The 20,237-nt window shown below is 38.2% G+C and overlaps 1 protein-coding gene across 1 annotated transcript in view; it reads left to right on the forward strand.

Moving 5' to 3' along the window:
* The first annotated feature begins 1,292 nt into the window (after nucleotides 1–1,292).
* APC (APC regulator of WNT signaling pathway) overlaps nucleotides 1,293–20,237 on the forward strand; it is a 124,374-nt gene continuing 105,429 nt past the window's right edge. The window contains exon 1 of the mRNA XM_045566171.1: nucleotides 1,293–1,677. The gene's annotated coding sequence lies outside the window, so the exon portion shown is untranslated. The remainder of the gene's footprint in view (nucleotides 1,678–20,237) is intronic.

Here is a 20,237-nt window from a genome sequence, read left to right on the forward strand (position 1 = left end):
AATAGTAAATATATGATCTAAAAATATATCAAGTGTTATCAAAGAAATGTTAAGATGCAATGATGGAGAATAATGGGGCAGTGGGGACAGCAGGAGGGAGATTTACTTAGGAAGGAGATGGTCTTTCTGAGGTGACATTTAAACTGAAACCTGAAATATAACATGAAGTTAGACATGTAAGAACAAGAGGGAAGGTCTTCTAGATAGTCAAACCAGCATGGACAAAGCAGTGAGGCAGGCAAGAGCTGGAAGTGTTTGAAGAGGAGTAGTTGGGGGCAGTGTCAACAAGTTGAGGGGCCACTTGGAACAAAATCAAAGCGCTACCGTGAAGTGACCCCCAGGCCCTACCTGATTTTGGCCCCTCCTGCCCCCTAACCAGATCTTCTTCCACTGTCCATGCCACCTATTCTTTCTGTCCCTCTCACACCTTAGACTTATTTCCACCTCAGGTCTGTTTTGCTGTCTCCTCTGTCTGAAAGGTTCTGCCCACAGATCTTCCCATGGCTCCAGGACTCTTGTGATCAGTCTGGCTTCAGATCAAATGTCACATCTAGAGAGAGATCGCTAATCACTGCCCCTCACTCTTTACCATCTCTCTGTGGTTTGCTCTCTTCCTATCCCGTCACCATCAAATATTATTTTGTTGACTTATTTTAGTCTTTTATTGTCTATTCTTTCCCACTAGGATGTAAGTTCCAAGACTTTATATTCCTTATTGCTGTAAACCTAGAGCCTGGAACGGTAACTAGTATATAAAAGAAACCCAAGTGACACTGTTTCTTCAATTAATGTTGAATGAAATTAAGCTGCAGAGGTAATGCAAGGTGAAGAACTAATCAAACTGTATGAGACAAAGAGGGAGGATTTCCCGGAAACAGGGATGTTTTGAATTAAAACTGGGGAAGTGGGGAAGCAGAGGGCGCAGCCACAAAACGAGAACTTGTTCATCTTCGTTTTTCCACTAGATTATGAGTTCCTTTAGCGCTGGTGCTGAGTTTTATTCATCTTTCTATCATTACAGCCTAGCCTGGGGCCTGGTACATAATGAGCGCGCAAGAGATGTTTGTAGAATAACTGTAGTATGTGCAGAAGGGTTAATTGGGCTGCAACACAGCTCAGGTAAAGGGCGCAGCTCCGACCGACTCGGAGAGTTGGCTTCCGGAGCAGCAATGGCCAACCGTACTGGAGCGCGAAGCAAGACCCCATAGCGGGAGCGCAGAGCCAATGCGGCTGCGCATTACAGCGCCCTCGTCCCCGGGTCGCGGACGGCAGCGCTCTCCGCGCACGCATGCGCATTGTATTCTTCCCACCTCCAACAAGATGGCGGAGGCCAAGTAGCGAGGGGGCGGGGTGTGGCCGCCGGAAACCCGGCCGCTGCTGGGGGGGACCCGCGGGCGAAGGCCCGGCAGCGGCGGGCCGAGTCTGGCGCGATGCTGTTCCCGGGAAGCGTTGTTGGCTATTGATAAGGAAGGTGAAGCACAGAGTTGCCTTCTCGGGACCCCAGCACCCCCTATGTACGCCTCCCTGGGCCCGGGTCCGGTCGCCGCGTTGCCCGCTTCTGTACCACCCTCAACTCTCGGCGCCTGGAGCTCCGGCGGCGGCGGGCGCTGTGTCCAGCAGGAGAGGAAGCGCCCAGGCGGCGCCCGTACTTCTGGCCGCGGGGCGAGCGTCTGGCAGGTGAGTGAGGCTGCAAGCATTGGCGTTTCCTTTCTCGGCTTTGCCCTGCGGCTGCTTGGGACCCTACGGGACTCGGCCCGGCTCTGCGGCTTCCTTGTCTCCACGTCCCCCGCTCCTTTGCCCCCCGTGCCCCTAGTCAGGCCTCCAGTTGGCCCTTGGCGTTGCCGGTCCTACGTTCTCACACAGTGAGTGGGGGGTCGCGGCGCCCTCCGCCTTCCCTGGCTCCCGATGAGGCTTCAGCCCGGCGGTGCCAGGTTCGCGTTAGGTGGGTGGGTCGTCGGCCCCTCCTATTTTAGTCGCTTCCCCATCTTCCTCCTTGCGACCTTGCTTCCTCCGAAAGTTTTTAACTCTCTGCCTGGGAAGATTACCCGGTCGCCGGGCATGTGGAGTTACAAAGAAAAGACTGTTATCCAGAGGCCAGTGAGTGGGTTTTTTTCACGTTGATGAGAGAATCGAGTTCCCAGAAGACTGGGATGGTTTAGAGGAGTCTGACTTCTGGAGCCACCAAACTCCTGCAGAGTAGAGGAATGGTGCCTGTGATGGCAAATGATTGTTCGAAATCGTTCATGTCTTTCGGCTGTAGTAAATCTTTGGTTTCTGAGGCGAGGGCGTAAGTTTTCTAGATCTAGTGAAAGAATTGGGAAGTGTTATGTTCGTTTTAAAAAAGGAGACCTTGCCCTGTGAGACATCATGTGATGGCACAAGAAAGAATAAGTAATGTAATTCTTTTATTCAATGTTAGCTTAAATTGCCCACTGAAGTTTTAGAATTCCGTATTGTCCAGGCCTTTTGTTTTATTTAGAAAGGACTAAAATGGAGAAAAGCTTTTTTAAGCTCAAAACTTGTCAAATTACTTGTATTCTCAATTGTTGGTACTGATACATAATCCTTACAGTACTTGATATTTTCTATAAAATTTTGGCTTGTGCCAGGCTCAGTTCTCTCTCCTTTACTACTGGAACAAGGGTAGTCAGAATTATTGGTATAAAAAACTGTCCTGAATAACATGGTACCTTGCCAGAGTTTACATGTGAAAACTGCAGGTAGGTGAAAGAAGTGGCCATGGCTAATTCTCTCATCTTTCCTTGCAGTAGGATAATGTGTCAGAAGCCCCAAAATTGTAGAAGTGGGATTAAAAATATAAATGATAGCTAGCTTGCCCTTTGAGATTGCGAATGGGTGGGTGGGCCTTATTAATTAACATTAAATTGAGCAGTATCATTTTCTTGAAGTTAAGCTAGGTGCGCTCCAAAGTTAAGCACAAACTATTCTTGCCCTATTAGAATTGTATGCTAAAAATCTTTAACATGTGAGTTATAATTGGCCTGACAGATTTGTTTACTTTTCATTCTGCCTCATGACACATAATCTGCTTTTCCTTTTGCTGTAGACTTTTGACCTTTTAACGAATTTTTAAATCTTAGAGATAGAATTGTTTTGTTTGAAAGAAGGAGGAATATTTTCATGTTTGACTTTTATATGGGCTAGTTCATTCGTTTGTTGCTAGCCTTCACTTTTCTACAACCAAAGACTGCAGGTTTTCAGAACTGGTTGTCTTTCGATTTCTGTGTTTCAGTTTGAAGGGATTGTAGCAAACAAAGTATGGGCTGCTGTGCCCTACTGAACCGGATCAGTGGCTCACTGCTTTTGGTAAAATGATTTGAAGCTCTCTGTTAAAAAACATCTCTGACCACAAACTCTCCTTAAAATCTCTCACTCTTCCACTCTTATGAAACCTTTTTTTTTTTCTGTCTCTCAGTTTCTCCTTATGAATCCTCTTTGTCTCTCTATTCATCCAACTCATTAGCCTACTGCTAATTTCATTTGCCTCCCTGTTGTAAACAGGATCCTGTGGTCATCAGTTTTTACTAAGCTTTTATTGATGGCCTAGAATGCTCCACTTTCTGTAGACTTACCTTTCTAGTCTCTAATCCTGAATAAACCATATCACTGGCTCTGTCAGTTTGACCCTTGAAATCCTGAGGGATGCCAGAGACAGCTAAATAAGGATATTGGTTAGTTTTCATGCCAGTTGGTGGTCTCTGCTTTGTCTTTAGTGTTGTGTTCCTTTCTGTCTCATTTCCTAAAGGTTTTTATAGCAAATAACTGGATCTCTTCCTTTACTGGGAAAAATCTCAACCATCTGAGGTATATTCCCTCTACTTTCTTCTTTTGGTCTCATTATCATCTCCTTATTTATTAATATCTCCGAGGAAGAAATGTCCTTCCTTCCTTTCTAGAGCAGCCCCTTCCAGATGTGTCCATGATCATCCCTTCCCATCTTTTTTTCTCTAGAAACTGTCCATTATCACTTCTTGTCCTTCTTCAGTCTCTCCCTCTCTAGCCTACATACATGCTTATATCTTGTCCAGGGCTGCCAAATACAAGTGCTGCGTGCTACTCAACTCTAGGAGGCCATTCTGAATTTTGAGTCTGCTGTGACACTGTATTTTTATTCTTTTCCTTAAAGATTGATTCTTTCATCCCAAGAGTTTGGTATAATAGGAAGAACACTGACTTTTGAGCCAGATAGATCGTTTGATCTTGGTTTGAAGTCTGTTAAAACCACTTAGTAGCTGTGTGGCTTAGGCATGTTATTATTCAGACTCTATTCTGTGAAGGAAGATGTTATACTTACTTCACAGGGTGGTAAATGAAGGAATTAACTCATGTTAAATATCCATCCAAGTGTTTGGTACACTGTGGCCTAAAATTCTTCTTTCCTTTGAACTCTGACTTCCTTTACCATTTCACCACTGTACTTGCTATTTTAAAAGTCACCCATGACCTAATCACCAAATCCAGTCACCTTCCCCAGTCCCTTGGTTTTCTTAGGCCATTTGTGAAATATACTCCATTCTATAGTAATAATACGATCTCATTTCTTGGTTTTTCTACATCATACTTCCTAATTCTCTATTTCTCTGAGTTTCTTCACATTTTTGACACCATCTCAACTTTGTTTTTCCCCTTAAACATAGCCGTTGCCTATATCAGTTAGCTTGCAAATGGTATTTGAAAACAAATGGAACATTTTGGCCCATGTAATTGGCAAGTGCATGGATAGAATTGGTTTGAAGAGTGGTTTATTCAGAGGTTATATCATTAGGGCTGAGATCCCATTTCTCTACTGTCCTCTCAGCATTGTCCTCCTGTTTGGGCTTTATGCTCAAACTGGCTTTCCTCCTAATAAAAAGATCACAACCAGCAGTGTTTGTGGTATAGCAACAATGTTCATGTTATAGCCTTCTTCATTTACTTCCAAAGGGAGAGAGAGGCTTCTCTTCTCGTAGCCTTTTCCCAAGAGTCCTAAGCTCTACTTTGATTAAACAAACATAGAAGATCATGCTGCCAGGCCTGTAACAATACCTTTGTTCAGAGGGATGGAATTAATATGTGTCCTGGCCAGCAGAGTGAATCCTATCTGAAAATAAGGACTGTGAGGCAATGCAGGGAGGTGGAATGGATCCTGGTGAGATAACCAGTGTCCTCAACGTTCTGTATGCTTTTCACTGTGGGTTCTTTTGGTGATCATATCCTTTATGATATAAATCCTCATTTCTTTATGGATGTTTCTCAGTTCTGTAACTCTGCTTCCCATTTCCACTACTTGGCTGTATATCTCTTATACATACTGCTGTTAAGTTTAACTCATACTCCACCTACCCTCACCTATTGTATGTTCATGTGTGTATTTGTATTCCTCTTCCTCCTGGTTTCTCTTTTCTAACTATCTTTCTCTCAATGACCCAATCTTGAAACCCTGTAGTCATCTTGGTTCTTCTCCCACTGTCAATCACTTGCCAGATCTTAAATACATCTTGTAATAGTTAAACCCCAAGTTACATAATGCCCAACTAACTGATTTAAACAGTATCATACATAAAAAGACATCCAGAATGAGAGGATTCCATGGTTAGTCAATTTAGCTGCACAATCATGTTATCAAGGATCCAGGTGCTTTCCAACTTTGCTCAGCTATCCTTAGCATGCTGACCTTTGGGCTCAGACTTGATCCATCATGGTTGCAGATGGCTCTTTCTGCTCCAGGCATCACATTCTCACACAGCTACCAGAGACAGGTAGAAGTTTATCCTCTCATCTCTTGATTAGGCAGGTAAGTCTTTCACAGAAGCCACATTTCAGATGTCCATCTTGGCATGACCATGCCTTAGTTGCAGGAAGGCTGGGGAACCCCAGTAAGTGGCATTTCAGTCTAGGAAGAGGGTAGGCCGATGGCTGAAGAGAAAGTTAACAGTATCAGTGACAGTATTGTGTGGAGACATTTAAGAATTTTTAGACAGTAGTAGCAAACTTAAAGCACTCTTTACCCCAAAAGTTGATGTAAGCTATACATAGGATTTTGCCCAGTCATTTAGGTAGTCATAGATGACTGGTTAAAAATGGATTATTATGTAAAATTAGAATATTGAGCAGTATATCCTAGTTCTTTTAAGATTGATGTTAAATATATTTAAGTATACCTGGTGAAGCCACTGTGAGAAACAGGCATATATAACAACTATTATGAAATAGAGTTGTGGTTCCCCTTGGGGATAGGAGATGGTTGGAAATACTATATGGGGACACTTCTGGTTGTCACAGTGACTGTGAAGTCCTACTGATAATGAGTGGATAGAGGCCTTGAAACACTAAGCATCCTGCGATGTTTGAAAACAAACACAAAGCAAAGAATTGTCCCTTAAAAAATACCAGTAGTTCTGCTACACATAAACACACTGAAATTAGCAAAAGCTTTGCCTTTTGAAAGAATTCAGTGAGATTCATCTGTGTTCTTATATTGCAAGTGACAGAAAACAAAATTCAGACTGGCTTTAAACAAAAAGGGAATGATTACATCTTGTAGTTAAACTAAAGCTAAGGCTTTACCCAGTGGCTCACATGAAATCATCAAGGACTTGGCTCAATTTCTCTATGATTCCTTCTGCTCTGTCATTCCCCTTGTTTTGGTTTTATTCTTGGGCTAGCTTATCTCATGGTAGCAAATTACTGTAGCACTTTCAGACTTAATACCCTCATTTCACATATAAAGTAAAATGAAAAATATCTTTTGTATTTTATATTGCAAGTATTTGTTGAGTATCACCACTGAAACCTTCCTAAAAACCCCCTTAAAAAGTTTATCAGCTCCTCTATCATGCTACAACTTTACAATCTATATGCCTTTATTATATATCTTACTCTGTGGTTATTATTTTTCTGTCTCATGCATTACTCTGTATTGTCTTATGCATTACTCTTACCTCGTCTTAATTATCTTTGTATTCTTCATTTTTAAATGCCTAGGATACTCTTTGGCTTAGTGGTATACAGAAACCATTTATGGGAAGAATTAATGAATAATTTTGTACCTAACGTAGAATGGAAGGTTATGGGAAGGGGCAGAGAAACATAAGAAGGCCCCATTCCTTCATCAGTTATTATTGAATCCTAAATTATGTACATTGTACTGCTTTTACCATTACAGCATGTATATGATGCTTTTGTGATTATAGAGTATGAATTCATTTGAAAGCCTTACTGAATTCTAGTAGTGTTTTTGTCATTATTTTCTCAACAAAACTAAAAGCAATTATTGATTTAACAAATAATTTTTGAGGGCCTGCTGGGTGCAGATAATGTGGCAACAATAGTGAGCAAAACAGAGCCTGTGCTCTCTTTCTTAGAGCTTAAATTTTAGTGGGGGACATAGTAAACATTATACATGTACACACACAGACACAAATAATATCAGGTAATATTGAAATATTACCTTGAAATATAATAAAATAGGTTCAGGGTATAAAGAATGTCAGGAGATGCTACTTTAGACAATTTGGTAAGGGAAGGGCTTTTTTTTTTTTTTTTATTTCAGCTCATCATGGGGGTACATAAGTTCAGGTCATATACATTGTCCATGTCCCGCCCATCCCCCCGAGTCAGAGTCCCAAGCGCGTCCATTCTCATTCTCCAGACAGTGCGCCTGGCACTCATCATGTAGTCATACCTCCATCCCCTCCCCCCCCCCACCTCCCCGGGTCTGCACCTTCAAGCATGACCATTCCCCAGAGGGTGTGCAACGCACTCATCATGTAGGTGTACACCCATCCCCTCCCCCCACCCCCCATCCCAGTCTGATATCCAATTGGTATCCTTCCCCGATGTACATTTAGGTGATGATCAGGGAAACCAGTTTTCTGGTGAGTACATGTGATGCTTGGTTTTCCATTCTTTGGATACTTCACTTAATATAATGGGTTCCAGCTCTCTCCAGGAGAACCAAAGAGATGTCGTATCATCGTTATTTCTTATAGCTGAGTAGTACTCCATGGTATACAAATACCACAGTTTACTAATCCATTCGTGGATTGATGGGCACTTGGGTTGTTTCCACATCTTTGCAATTGTGAATTGTGCTGCTATAAACATTCGGGTACAGGTGTCTTTGTTAAAGAATGACTTTTGTTCTTCTGGGTATATGCCCAATAATGGGATTGCTGGATCAAATGGTAGGTCTACTTGAATCTGTTTAAGGTATCTCCATATTGCTTTCCATAGGGGTTGCACTAGTTTGCATTCCCACCAGCAGTGTATGAGTGTTCTTGTCTCTCCGCATCCATGCCAACATGTGTTGTTTTGGGATTTTTTGATAAAGGCCATTCTCACCAGAGTTAAGTGGTATCTCATTGTGGTTTTGATTTGCATTTCCCTGATGATTAGGGTTGAAGGGCTTTTTGAGAGGCCCAAATGATTGAAGTGATGGAGCCAGGAAACTGTGTTCATGAGTGAGATGGCTTGGACTGTCCTTGTCAGGATTTGAAATCAGTGTTCTGCTAGTCTCATAAAAGGAGCTGACCCTCATTTTCTGTTCTGGAAGAGTTTGTATACAACTGGAAAGATTTCTTCCTTAAATGTTTGTCATAACATGGCAGAGAAACCATCTGGGCTGGGAGTTTTGTTTATGGAAAGGTTTTATTTTTTTAATTGATGCATAATATTTGTATATATTTATGGGGTACATGTAATATTTGGATACATGTATAGAATGTATAATGATCAAGTCAAGGAATTAAGAATATCCATCACCTCCAGCATTTATCATGTCTTTGTGTTGGGAGGAAAGGTTTTTAATTAATTACTAATTCAGTTTCTCGTTTTTAAGCCTATGCAAGTTTTCAGTCTTTTGAATATTTTGGTAATTTTTCCTCTAAGGATTTGTCCTTTTCATTTAAGTTTTTTAATTTACTAGTATAAAGTTGTTTATAATAAACATTCTATTGTCCTTTTAATGGCTACGGGAAAGGATTCCCTTTCTATGTCTGACATAGGTTATTTGTACCTTCTCTTTTTCCTTTATCAGTCTCACCAGAGATTTAGTAGTCTTTTCAAAGAACCAAATTTTGAATTTTGCTGACCCTTGCTATTATATGTTTATTTTCTTTTGCCTTAGTGTCTGCTCCTTATTGCCTTCCTTCTACTTTTTTGGAGTTTACTTTGTTCTTTTACTAACCTCTTTGTAGTTCATTACTTTTCTGTATTTCTTCCTTGTAAGCACTGGTTTAGATAGCTATATTAGTAGTCTGATTGAGTATGTAGTATTTTTTGGTATGTAGTAGTTTTATAATTCACTTTTAAATGTTTTCAGATTTTCATTATGATTTCTACTTTGAATTTTGCATTATTTGGCAGAATTATATTCTTGATTTCTAAACACATGGAGATGTTCTAGTTATTTGTTTTTAATTTCTAACGTCATTACAGTGTAATCCAAGGATAAACTGTTTCAAAAGCCTGTTATTTCAGACTTTTAAAGTTTGAGATCTGTATATGGTCCAGTATATCATCTTTTTTTTTTTTTTTTAATCTCTGCAGTTATTGAGTACAATGTTCTGTATTTTTTCATTAGGTCATATTTGTTAATCCTGTATTTCAAATCTTAAGTATTATTAGTGATCTTTTGTGTGCTTGTATCAATTACTGAAAAGGTGTGTTAAGATATTCCATTATGATTGTGGATTTAATTATTTCCCTTTGTAGTTCTCTCAACTTTTAGTTTATATATATGAGATTATGCTATTAGATGCATAATAGCTGTAATCTCAGTGACTTAACATTATGAAGTGTTCCTCTTCTATTGTGGTAGTACTTTTTGCATTAAGGTCTAGTTGAGATTAATATAACAGCACCAGCTTTCTTTTTATTATTGTTTGCGTGGTATATCTTTTTCCATTCTTTTACTTACAACCTTTCTGTATTCTTATGTTTTAGGTGTGTCTCTTGTGTGATGTGGTTGGATTTAAATCTCTCATCTTATTACAGACTTTTCATTTGTGCTGTTAATTATTCTCTTTTCTCTCCTTTCTTGCCATTTAGATTAATTGGCTCTTTTATCATTCCGATTTTTCCCCTCATTTTTGGAGGTTATGACTTCTATTTCTCTTCTTTTGTTACTCTAGAAATTACAATATACATCTCACAAAGTCTAATGTCAATCAAGACCTTTATCCTCTTCGCAGATGATGTATTTTAATTCTACTTACGTGCAGCCATACTCATACAGCATTATTGTTATGTCTTTTAATTCATTCTTGTTTATTCCCTTTCTCCCTCATTGTTGTTACTGTTTTATACTGTTGGTCTTCTAAATAATCTAAGATACATGCTTTAGAATTTCCTTTGATCTGCCTGAAAATGTTTTTATCTTACCTCATTCTTGAAGGATATTTTTGCTAGGTACAGAATTCTAAGTTAGCAATTACTCTATTTTAGCACATTCTAAGTTGGTGGTTATTTTATTTCAACACTTTCTGTTGCTATTCAGCTCTTTGTGTCTCTTTGTCCTTTTACAATAATCTATCATTTTCCTCTGGCTGCTTTTAGGACTTTTATCTTTGGCTTTCTTTTCTTTTACTAAGCTGTGATTAGGCACAGGATTCTTTGGGCTTCATGAATGTGTGGATTGGTGTTTTTATCTGTTGTGGAAATTTCTTAGCCATTATTTTTTAAAATACTGCCTTTGCTTCATATTCTCACTTCTGTCCTTTTGGGACTCCAGTTTAGTACAATATACTCTCTTTTCTGGTTTTTCCCTTCTTTTTGTCTTCAAGCCTTCATTCTGGATGGTTTCTTCTAACTGAGCTTCAGTTCACATTTTTTCACCTGTATCTAATCTGTTGTTAACTCATCCAGTAAATACTTAACTTGGGTTATCTTATATTTTTGGTTCTAGAATTTTTATTTGGTTCTTTTTCAAATCTGTGTCACTTTTTGTAGTTTTCAGTTTTAAGCAAAAATATTTGTTTGACTTTTATCTCCTTGAATCTAGTAAGCCTAATTATTCTTCCAGTCTGTGTCTGATAATTTCAATGTTGCAAAGTCCCTATGGATCTAATACAGTTGTCTGTTGTAGAAGTAATTTGAAGAAGATTTTCATTTGCTATTGCCAAGTTCCTGGAGGTGTGAGACCATCTTAATCAAATTTCAAATCTTTAACTTTCCTGGGCCACCTAGATGACTTGAAACTGGTCTCAGTCCATGGTTTCCTTCTGGTTCCTTCTTTTTGTTTTATGTTTTGTTTTGAGACAGGCCTCGTTCTGTTGCTTCGGTTAGAGTGTAGTGGTGTCATTATAGCTCACTGTAACCTCAAACTCCTGGGCTCAAATGATCCTCCTGCCTTAGCCACCCGAGTAGCTGGTAATGCAGGTGCACACCACCATACCAGGCTAATTTTTCTATTTTTTGTAGAGACAGGGTCTCGCTCTTGCTCAGGCTGGTCTTGAACTCCTGGTCTCAAGTGATCCTCCTGCATTGGCCTCCCACAGTGCTAGGATTACAGGTGAGAACCACCACACCCAGCCTTGGTTCCTTCTTACTTTTAGGGTACAACCCTTTAGCGTCTCAGCCCAAAGCCAAGGATGTTTTCACTGCATTCCTCACTGTGGGTTGGTTTCAGACTCTAACTTTGGTGTCCCACTTCTGCAGTGCAGGCAACAGACAGGAAAGCTGAGCCTCTTGAATGTTGCGTCTTGTTGACAGACTCACAAAAGGCAAAAACTGAGATCCCCTTTCTAGGTTCCTGATTTCTAGTGGATTTGAGCTGATTATTCATTCCTCATTATGTTGGTAGTTATTTGATGTTTTAAAGATTATTTGAATATCTTATGTAGCTTTTTAAATTGTCTTCAGAAGGACAGTTGGTCTGAATTGCCTGGTCTGCTGTTTCTATAAGTGGAAGTACAAATATTTCATTGACTGACTTGTTCAAGGATGACTTGACATTTCTACATTAGTCATTCCTGTGTGTTAAGGCCCCTTTTATGGTATAAATGAGATACCTGGAAAAGGTAAAAATTAAGCTACCTTTTAATACTTTCTAAAACCCCAGGGGAAGGAGGCAGAGGATATTTTATTTGACTGGAGAAGTAAGGAATACTTGTAGTATGTGAATAGTACATTTGGGTAGGACTTGTCCTTCCTGTAAGCAAATAGAACATAATGTGAACATTTTTGACGTGAGGTTGTGTAGGGAGAGGGGGAGAATGCACTGAGCAGAGGAGGGACTGCAAACAAATTTTTCCTGTAGTATTTTTGTTGGAAGTTGAGGTTCATTTTCAATAATAATTGTGACAGCTCTCTATATGCCAAGTGGGTGTTGAGATTTTTATCTATTTATTTATTTTATGTCTCAGGGACAAAATATGAGTTTTAAAATCTTACCCAGATCTAATTAAAATTATATGTATAGTTTCCATTTAAATTCTGAGATTAAATCTATTAAATATGGAGGTCAAATGCACAGGTTAGAAATTCTACTAGGCAAACTAAGCCATAGTAGTCTTCACATAAATTGATATTCTTCTGTGGTTGGGAGGTGTTGAAAATTTGGTATAACATACCAATATATTTTTATTTTATAGATATTTGACTTACTGTTAGTCGCAGCCATTAGTATGAAATGTCACCCATTTCTTCATGATTAAATTGATGTGTCAACAAAATACAAAACTAGCTTTCTTATAAGAAAACCTACAGTTCCTGTGTTTGTTTACTTGAGTTTTTTCTCTCTGTTAAAAGAAAATACTAAGTTGAAAATTCATATTAATTATAAGTAAACATATTAATTATAAGTTCCTTTGCTTCCCTTCTATATTAGATTTAAATAGCTCTTTGTTTTAAATTTGCTCACTTGCCTTCAAAAAACTGAAGAATGAAATGAGGCAGAGAGAACTGGAAGAGACCCTGCATAGCGTTAAGTCTCTCATGTTCCCTCCCATCCTACCCATCTCCTTTTCAAACATGTGAAAAGTGAAAACAGAGGCCTAGGGAAAATTAGGGACTTGACTTGTCTAAAGTTATACCGGACTAAAATCCAGATCTTTCCCCCTTCCTAGTTTCTGAGGTTCTTTTCAGCCATATGATGCCATTATCTATACAAGGCATAACTAAGATAATGATTTATCAGTAACTTTTAATTATAAATTATTAATGCATCTTGATTATTCATATATTTATTATAAATACAGTTAATTTTATATCCTAAATTCAATTTATGAGTCTAGTGTTTTAATTCCTTAAAGTCTGCTGTCTGTGACTAAATTCAGAATCCATTGCACAAGTGAAGGTATTGGCCTTTGATAGGAGCCAGGGGTACTTGGGTAGGAGATATATGAAGGAATTTTTCTCCATTAGCTTTTATATTTTCAGTGAAGTAGGTGTTCAACAGAAAGTGATATAGATAGTAAAATAGGTCTGTTACAAGTTTGGGGAGACAAAAAAGGTATGAAGAATTTAGAGTGTGGCAACTCAATCTTTCTAGGAAACACAGGAGCCCTGCTAAGCAGTGTTGAATATCTTTTCATGTTTATGGTTGTGAATTTAAAGTGAAACCCGCCAGCCTTGTAACCTGGTTTTTCTCCCTTCCTGTATAATAAGCTGCTGTGGTATAGGCATGCAACCAGGGTCGGGATTTTACTAGGCAGTAGAGGGAGAGAGGAGTAAGGGGTTTGAGTGTTTGAAAGAGAGTTGTTATTGTTGGGTCTAAAGAGCAAAATGAGGATGAAAGTAATGGATGGTGAAAATGATGAGATCATTTTTATTGGATTGGAGAACTCAATGAGGTCAGAGAATGTTGAGCTCAGAGATAGTAGAATGAACTAGAGGGATAGGAGGTACAGTTCACAGACTGGAAATGTGTTATTGGGATTTTTGGTTAAGATTTTGAAGTTGATGCAGTTATTGATGATGACAAGGCCCTGAGTGGATCATGGAAGTGGGTGTTTGAAGGTGAAGAAGTTAAGGAACTAAGAAGCCAAGGTATCAGATGAGTAATCCACAAAGACTTTGAAGTCTCTGAGAGTGATAATGGGGGCAAGAATGGAGAGGAGTGCTGGGAGCAATAGAGGGTACATAGCTGAGTAGTGTGTCAGAAGATCTTGAGTGTTGAAGGAAGTAGGAGAAATGGTTTGGAAGTGGTAATGGATGCAAGGAGCACATCTTTTGCCTCCATCTAGACTCCTTCAGTATCCTACCCTACCTCCTGACCTATAGTGAGTACTTGGATGTGAGGAAAAAAGTCCCCTCTTGAGAAAGCTGCTAAGAAAGTGATATCATCACATTTCAACTAAGTAGGTAAAGACGATATTCATTGAAGAGTTTGAAGTTATAGGGGAGTTGGTTGATTAATTTATTGGCATAGTAATCTGTTGTATTTTTAGTATACTGTTTGATTTTGTGAATTACATAAATTTCTATGCTATTACGGTAAATATTTTAAACACTATCACCCTGTTATGGTGAAATTCACATTTTCTTTTGTGGAAGGGGAAAACATAAAGAAAATAGTAGTAGTTCAGAAATCCAAACATCTGCCATGGTCCAGTAGGAATAATGCTTACTGTAATGATTATGTCCTCAGCCCTGCCCACAAAAGACAATTTAATTCATATGTAATATAAACTGCTGTATCTACCAGGTATTACATTGAATAACGCTATTTCTAGAGAAAAAAATGTGTTCAGCTTTTGAATTTGGGATGTCAGGAACATTTCATCTCTTTTTGTTGCCCTGGAGTAAGAGTTTTCCTTTTTACCTTTCCATTACTACCCCACCCTACTTTTGCCAGGCAATTAAAGTGGGACTTACCTACTTCTAAGCTGCTCTAGTGAGGGTCAAGGGTTTAATGATTAGAAACGAGGATAGAATTCACATGAAAAACGAGAGCAAGTTTTCAGGAAGTTGGGGGATAAGAAACTATCTGAGGAATGGTTTGATCTTTTAATGGCTCCCTATCACTAATCCTAAAGCAAGCAAGCACAGAATGTTTTTAGAGTTTTATGGTCTCTTATTTTTAGTAAAGATGGAAAAATAAATCAGAAATAAGCAGGCTATCCTGTGCTTTTTCTTTTTTCACTTGTATTTTAAAGGTGTACTCTTCATTCGCTCAGTAAATTTAATTTCTACTAGATAGCTGGGACAGGCCTTGTCTAGTTATGAAGATGAAAGACAGAGCTTCTTGTTCAGAAGCTCACAGTCTAATGGGGCGGAATAGAAGTTGAGTTGATAATTGATTTAAGTTCTGTGGGAACATAGAGGGAAAAACACCTGGCTGCTTGGGATAGTTAGAGATAGATCACAAAATTGGGTATTGAAGTATGCGAGGTAGTTCATTCATATTCTACTAGTTTTTGAGTATTTACTTTGAACCAGGCACAATACTAGAATACTGTTGGTAATACAGTGATGATATACAAGACAAGAGCCTTTCCTTAGGCAGCTTAGTGAGAAAAACCACTAAACAGGTAATCCCAAGTGTGTGGTAAATGAGATAGCTGGTAAGTGAAGGGACCTCTGGAAACATTGGAGTGGGGATGGGGAAGATCTAACTCTGGCAAGGGGACTTAGGGAAGGCTTTTGGGAGATGTCATCTGAATTGGGTCCTAAAAAATGGGTCCACATTAGGTAGGTAAAAAAGCAAAGGAAAGAACCTTCCAGTAAATAAAATAGTGTGGGTATGAGAAAAAGAAAATAAAAATAAAATTGTGTATGTGGTGAGTTGGTGGTGAGAGCACAGGAGTCCAAGTGTTTAAAGTATAGCTGGAGTTGATGAGTGAGTAGGGGTAGGGATGTACAGGTGTGAAGGGCCTAGATCACAAAGGACCTTACATGTAGTGCTAATGAGCTTGGACTTGTAGTTTGTCACCATTTGAGTGCTATGAAGGGTAGCAAAGATTATCTTGAAGAGTGTTTCTAAGCAGTTGGCAATTATGGATTATTTTTGATAAGTATAGCTTAGGGCTATTTTTTGTTAATGTAAAAGTAGTACAGGTAGCTGTTAAAGATTTAAACAGTGAAAGAATGCCACTCAGTTCTACTCCCCAGAGGAAACCACTGTTAAGTTTCTTGAGTATTTTTAAAAACATTTCAAGCAGCATATTTTTCTTAATACTTACTAGAATAGTGTTAGAAAAAAACTATTTCAAAAGCAGAAGGAAAATCAACCCTCCTAGCTTCTAGGCAAATAGATTTTATATAGACCAGTTCTATAAAATAAATGGTTGACAAATCCAGCCAAGTTGTTGTGTCACTGCATAGGAGACTCTTTTAAAGAACCTTGTGTTCTCTGTTATTAATGTTTTTTTAAAAAGCTATCAAAAAGATTCCCTTTCTGTGCAAGTCCCAAGTGTTTTATTGAGCAGATCTGTTTGAATTAAATAGCAGACCTTCTTTGGGAAAAGATTATGAAAGTCTTTACCGTATTGTATGAGATACAGACTGGTTTGGGATCAAAGTGCTTATTGATAGCTGGTGTCTATTGAGAAAGGTATTTGAATGTGAAATGAAATTTAGTCCAATTCTTAAATCTTACCTTTTGCTTCTGTAGAGTCTATGTGACAGTTAAAATGACTCTACCTAACCTTGGAGTACTTAGCAGAGAAGGTTTAAAAAGAGTTATAAAGTAAATATGAAGTTTTAGTTTTAAAAACATTAATCTGTGTTGAAAGAGAGAATTACATTTAAGTTGCCTTGATTTTATTTTCTCTCTTCCTTCTGAGAACATAATATTAAATGTCCATTATGAACTCTTTTATAAGGTAACTCAGTTTCCTAATCCTTAAAAGGAATCTATATATTAGGTACTATTAGGGGTAGTCTAGGTGACCCAGTGGTTTCTGATTTGATTGACACAGGTTAGTAACACTAGGTAGATTTTTTTTTCATTTTACTTAATAATAAGTTTGGACTACTGAGCCTATAATAGCAAACATTTATCTTCAGACATTCAGAAGCGAAATGATTTTATAGTCTGTACTTTGCCTTTTATGTTAAAATTCGGCATAAAGCAAGAGGAATAGAAGACATTCAAAAAGGGAGAAAATACTATAGTATTAGGCAATGCCATCTGTAATTGGTATATAGAGTATTTAAAAAGTATATTTCTTCATTCAAAGTAAGAATTTGGGGATATTGGTATGAGAATAAAAGTCTTTTGATCCAAGGATTTAGTTTAAAGTTTTAGTAAATAAATGCCATTATTACAACCTTTATTTATTCTTTCATATACACCAAATTTTGTGGGGTTTTCTTTCCTTTTTATTTTTTAGTAGACTTAGGGGGTACAAGTTGAGTTCTGGTACATGTATATATTGTATAGTGATGGAGTCTGGGCTTTTGGTGCGCCGTCACCCAAGTAGTGTATATTTTACCACATAGGTAATTTTTCATCCCTCATCGCCTCCTAGCCTCTCCCCTTGTGAGTCTCCAATGTTTATGATACCACTTTGTATGCCCTTGTGTAGCCATAGTTTAGCTCCCACTTACAAATGAGAACCTGTGGCATTTATTTTTCTGTTTGTGAATTACTTTACTTAGGATAATGGCCTCCAGTTCTATCCAAGTTGCTACAAAAGACATGATTTCATTCTTTCTGATTGCTGAGTAGTACTTCATGATATATACCACATTTTCTTTATCCACTCGTCAGCCAATGGGCACTTAGGTGGATTCCATATCTTTGTGATTGTGAATTGTGCTACAATAAACATACAAGTGTAGGTATCTTTTTAATATAATGATGTCTTTCCTCTCAGTAGATACCCAGCAATCGGGATTGCAGGATCAAATGGTAGATCTACTTTTAGTTCTTTGAGAAATCTCCATATTGATCTCCATAGAGTTGTACTAATTTACATTCCCTCCAATAGTGTATGTGTTCTCTTTATACTGCATCCAAGCCAACGTCTATTGTTTTTTGACTTTTTAATAATGGCCATTCTAATTGGAGTAAGATAGTATCTCATGTGGTTTTAATTTGCATTTCCCTAATGACTAGTGATGTTGAGCATTTTTTCATGTTTTGGGCCATTTGTATATTTTCTTTTGAAAAATGTCAGTTCGTGTCATTTGCCCACTTTTTATTGGGATGGGTTGTTGTTTTTTCTTCGTGAATTTTTTGAGTTCCTTGTAGATTCCTTTGTCAGACACACAGTTTGCGAATATTTTCTCCCATTCTGTTTTACTCTTTTGATTATTTCTTTTGCTGTGCAGAAGCTTTTTAGTTTAATTAAGTCTCATTTGTCTATTTTTGGGTTTTTTGCACTTGCTTTTGGAGTCTTAGTCATAAATTCTTTGCGTAGGCCAATGTCCAGAAGAGTTTTTCCTAGGTTTTCTTCTAGGATTTTTATTGTTTCATTTCTGACATTTAAGTCTTTAATCCTTCTTGAGTTAATTTTTGTATATGGTGAGAGAGAGGGATCCAGTTTCATTCTTCTGCATATGGCTATCCAGTTTTCCCAGCACCATTTATTGAATAGTGTGTCCTTTCCCCAGTGTATGTTTTTGTCTGCTTTGTCGAAGATCAGTTTGTTGTAAGTATATGGCTTTATTTCTAGGTTCTCTATTTTGTTCCATTGATTTGTGTGTTTACTTTTATGCCAATTTAATGCTGTCTTGGGTACTGTAGCCTTGTAGTCAGGTAATGTGATACATCCAGTTTTGTTCTTTTTGCTTAGGATTGCTTTGACCATTTGGGCTCTTTTTTTGGTTCCATGTGAATTTTAGAATTGTTTTTTCTAATTCTGTGAAAAATAATGTTGGTATTTTGAGAGGAATTGCATTGAATCTGTAGATTGCTTTGGGCACTATGGTCATTTTAACAATTCTTCTGGTCCATGAGCATGGGATATTTTTCCATTTGTTTGTGTCATCTATAGTTTTTTTCATCAGTGGTCTTTCCTTGTAGAGATATTTTACCTCCTTGATTAAATTTTTTCCTAGAGTTTTGTTTTGTTTTGTTTGTCTTTGTTTTTTGCAGCTATTATAAATGGGATTGAGTTCTTGATTTGATTTTCAGCTTGGTTGTTGTTGGTATATAGAAATGCTGTTGATTTTCGCAAAATGATTTTATAACCTGAGACTTTGTTGAATTCATTTATCAAATCTAGGAGTCTTTTGGAGGAGTCCTTAGGGTTTTCTAGGCATAAGATCATATCATCAACAAACAGACATAATTTGACTTCCTCTTTTCCAATTTGGGTACCCTTTGTTTCTTTCTCTTGCCTGATTGCTCTGTCTAGGACTTCCAGTACCATGTTAAATAGAAGTCCTGAAAGTGAGCATCCTTGTCTTGTTCCAGTTCTCAGGAGGAATGCTTTCAACTTTTTCCCATTCGTATGACGTTGGCCGTGGGTTTGTCAGATATGGGTTTTATTATTTTGAGATATGTTCCTTCTATGTTGAGTTTTTTGAGGGTTTTTGTCATGAGGGGATGCTGGATTTTATTGAATGCTTTTTCTGTATCTATTGAGATGATCATATAGTTTTAATTTTTTTTTTTTTTTTTGAGACAGAGTCTCACTCTGTTGCCCTGGCTAGAGTGCCGTGGCATCAGCCTAGCTCACAGCAACCTCAAACTCCTGGGCTCAAGCAATCCTACTGCCTCAGCCTCCCCAGTAGCTGGGACTGCAGGCATGCGCCACCATGCCCGGCTAATTTTTTCTATATATTTTTAGTTGTCCAGCTAATTTCTTTCTATTTTTAGTAGAGACGAAGTCTCGCTCTTGCTCAGGGTGGTGTCGAACTCCTAACCTTGAGCAATCCTCCCACCTCGGCCTCCCAGAGGTTTTAATTTTTAATTTTGTTTATGTAGTGAATCACATTTATCGACTTGAATATGTTGAACCATCCTTGCGTCCCTGGGATGAAACCCACTTGATTGTGGTGAATTATCCTTTTGATGTGCTGTTGGATTCAGTTTGCTAGTATTTTGTTGAGGATTTTTGCATCCCTATTCATCAGACATACTAGTTTTCTTCTTCTGTTGCATCCATTCTTGGCTTTGGTATCAGGGTGATACTGACTTCATAGAATGAATTAGGAAGGATTCCCTCCTTCTCGGTCTTTTGGAATAGTTTCAGTGTTCCAAAGGATCATAGTTGGCACCAGTTCTTCTTTGTACATCTAGTAGAATTTAGCTGTGAATCCATCTGGTTCTGAGCTTTTTTTTGTTGGGAGATTTCTTATTACTGATTCAATCTCACTACCTGTTATTGATCTGTTCAGGAGTT

Source organism: Lemur catta, chromosome 12 (assembly GCF_020740605.2).
Source record: "Lemur catta isolate mLemCat1 chromosome 12, mLemCat1.pri, whole genome shotgun sequence".
Taxonomy (NCBI): Eukaryota; Metazoa; Chordata; class Mammalia; order Primates; family Lemuridae; genus Lemur; species Lemur catta.